Below are 3,805 nucleotides of genomic sequence, written 5' to 3'. Positions count from 1 at the left end.
CTAATCATTGCACACAATCATGTGGTTGAAATTAACCTCTCACATCAATCACTCTTAATCACAACTACACAAGCATGCAATTAACATACCTACTCCGCATTAGTGTGTCCATTCCGGCACAACCCCTCAATGCGACTACGTATGCACACACACTAACCGCACCTTGTAGAGAGAAATGAAGAGAAGGAAGGCACAACCCTCACACACCATGGCCAATGGTGTGGATAGAATAGAATAACTCAAAAAAGGGATTAGGAGATCTACCATCACACTATACAATCTCATTCCACATAATCAAACAAAGAAGACTAATAAGAAAGAAAGTGTAATTGATTATTAGAAATCAAGAGCTACATGGGCATGGAAAGCCCATGAGCCTCATAACCATCCACTCTACAAAGAGGAGAACTCACCCAAGAATGACTACTCATTAAACATAGGGCTCTTTTATAGCTTTGGACCTCAAACCCTTCAACTATGGGATAAAGTTGAGCTCTCTAGCTTAGACTCATACAACTTTGGAACTCCTACATGAGCCCAAGCCCTATACAATGAAAAGGAAATATTGTGCACTATGGCACATCCACAGCTTGGTGCATAATTGGTGTAGCCTGTGTTAGCCGCTGCTAACAGAAGATAGGCGAATAGAACGTGAAAAGGTCTTTACCACTACCAAAACAAACTATGAAAATTAACTCAAATATTGCATTGAAGCAGGGTTTTCCCTTCATGTAACAATGTCTTTCCAAAAGGACAAGGTAAAAAGCCTTCATGTTACAATTTCTTTCCAAAAGGACAAGATAAGAGAAGACGTTGTGTTATAACGAGATAATATGAGAGGGATGGATGAACCTTCACTACTAAAGTTGAGAAACCTTGTTACACAATCCAAAATCAAAGTATTTCCTGCACCCAAGGACAAGCCATATTTAATCTGACGAATAAGGGTCTCCATTGTGACTTGAATAAGAAAATTGGGTATCGAAAAATTGCAAAATGCCAATGACATGAGACTGCAGAAAGCTAAGTTGATTTCCACTGATCAACTCCACAAAATACACCATATCATCTAATTGTTGCTCCAGATCCTTATTCCCTTGCAATTGGTGGGTAACTACTGTGGGACCTTGAGCCAATCCACTCAATCACTTTCCATTTCCTGTAACCATGCTTGCCTTAAAAACGTTATCCCCACCCTCATTAGAGCCCTTCTTAACAGCTCCTACTTTTTCACTTGACTCGACCACTCACTCATGTGTTGTTGTTGTTGTTGTTGTTGTTGTTGTTGTTGTTGTTGTTGTTGTTGTGGTTGTTGATTTTGTTGTGCATTGCTAACTCTACAACACAAATTTTCAATCCCTATGCAAAGAGAAGAATGGATTGAGACCACACATGTCCATAAACAACGATTATCTAAAATTGGGGCTAAAAAGGAACATATTCTCTTGTTGAGTGTAGACTTGAGCGTACCTGATTGTAGACTCGCAAGTTGCAAAGCTTCTTTCCTTGAGCGTACCTAATTGTAGAGCTAGTTGCAAAGCTTCTTCCCAAGCTCTAGGAAACACGTTTACCGGACATAAAATATGTGTGTGCAAGATTGCAAAGCTCTAATAGGTAGCCTTACTCGAATCTCCCCTTAAAGGACTCCACACATAATATTGTGTTTTTACAATAGTCGGGGTCAAACCAGTTGGCCTTGTTGTCAACTCCAGCACATGCAACAACTTGTGTTGGCCCTATCAACTTGCAGTCCCCATTGCCAATTTTCATTGTGTTCGTCAAGAGCACCCTTTGAATGTACAACATGTAACCCCACCACCTCTTTCATTTGTCACCTCTACCTCCAACAATAAAGAGCCTACACTCAAGTCAATGTATCCCACCGTTATGTGCTCCTTAGGTGTAGTACAACACCGCCCTATGCAGTGAAGGAGTACGAGCGGAAGTGTGACGCGAGAGAGAGAGAGAGTGCGAGAAGAAGAGCACGACGATATGGTGAACTCGCTCTACTGTAATGTGTAGAGCATAGTGAGTTCTTATTAGGTTTTAACAAAAGAATATGTGTACATACCTGGCGGCCTGCCCACTTACTTGGGCAACCACATTGGGCTTTATACCCAACAACCTCCCACTTAAAGTCCAATGTGGTACTTTAAGTGTGAGAGAAGCTACTATACAAGCTAATATAAAAGAGATGTAGAGAAGTAATGTACTACCCTACACCTAACTGCTTGCGAAAATGCGCAAAGCTCTCTGAGGGAAGTCCTTTTTTAAGTAGATCAGTAGGATTTTTTGTGGTGTGAACTTTGACAAGCTAAAGTTGCTTATCCTCGAGCATTTCCCTGATGAAATGATACTTCACATCCACATGCTTTTTCTTTGAGTGATAAACTGGATTGCGGCCAATTGTATAGCACTTTGACCATCACAATATAACACAGGCATCTCTTCTTTGATTCCCAAATCTGTTACTAGTCGATTAAGCCAAATTGATTCTTTGCATGCCTCTGATGCTGCAACATATTCAGCCTCTGTAGTAGACTGAGTAACACAATCTTGTAATCTAGAACGCCATGATACTGCTCCACCAGCCAATGTAAAGACATACCCTGACCTAGACCTTCGGTTGTCTAAGTCACCTACATAATCTGAGTCTGTAAAACCCTTTACACTTAGCTCCTGACTCCCATAGCATATAAGCATACTCTTTGTAGCTTTCAGGTATCTCAATATTCCTTTCACTGCCTCCCAATGTTTCTTGCCTGGGTTTGACATGTATCGACTTACTACTCCCACTGCAAATGCAATGTCTGGGCGAGTAGCAATCATTCCAGACATCAAACTACCCACTGCAGACGCATATGGAATCTTATCCATTTCAGCATGTTCTTCCTCAGATACAGGACAATCTTGATTGCTAAGTTTCACATATGGTGGCAATGGAACACTCAATGCCTTTCCCTTCTCCATATTGAAATGTTGCAAAACCTTGTCAATATACTCTGTTTGAGATAACCAAATCAACTTCTTTGATCTGTCTCTCTCAATGTGCATACCAAGTATATGACTTGCCTCACCCATGTCTTTCATGTCAAACGATTTTGCCATCTTTGACTTCAAAGCTGTAATTTCTTCCAAGTGCTTGCCAGCAATCAACATGTCATCCACATACAAAATAAGGATCAACCAACTGCCATCCTTAGCCTTCTTTGTATATAGATAGTGATCGAACTCACTACGTTTGTAGCCTTGAGAAAGCATAAACTTGTGGAACTTATGGTACCACGCCCTCGGTGATTGTTTTAAGCCATAAAGACTCTTTAACAACTGGCACACCAAATCTTCCTTGCCTTTCTCAACAAACCCTTCTGGCTGCTGCATGTAAATTTCCACATCTAAATCACCATGCAAGAACACTGTCTTGACATCCATTTGGTGCAACACCAAATCTAATATGGCAACCAATGCAAGAAAGCATCTCAATGTAGTCATCTTGACCACCGGAGAGAAGACTTCATCAAAGTCAATGCCTTGTTCTTGCTTAAAGCCCTTGGCAACAAGCCTTGCTTTGTACTTTGGCTGACTATCATGAGCGGTGATCTTATACCTCTAAACCCATTTACAAGGTAGAGCCTTTTTGCCATGTGGTAATTTAACTAGCTTCCATGTCTGGTTTTTATGCAGAGCTGTCATCTCTGAATGCATGGCCAATTGCCAATTCCCGGAGTCCTTCATTTGCACTGCTTCCTTGTAACATGAAGGCTCATTGCAATCAGTCAACATGACATAGTTCAAAGATGGAACA

This window comes from Adiantum capillus-veneris, chromosome 22, assembly GCF_014529385.1.
Source record: "Adiantum capillus-veneris isolate H3 chromosome 22, ASM1452938v2, whole genome shotgun sequence".
In the NCBI taxonomy this organism is placed as follows: Eukaryota; Viridiplantae; Streptophyta; class Polypodiopsida; order Polypodiales; family Pteridaceae; genus Adiantum; species Adiantum capillus-veneris.
Note: the sequence above shows the minus strand (reverse complement) of the source record.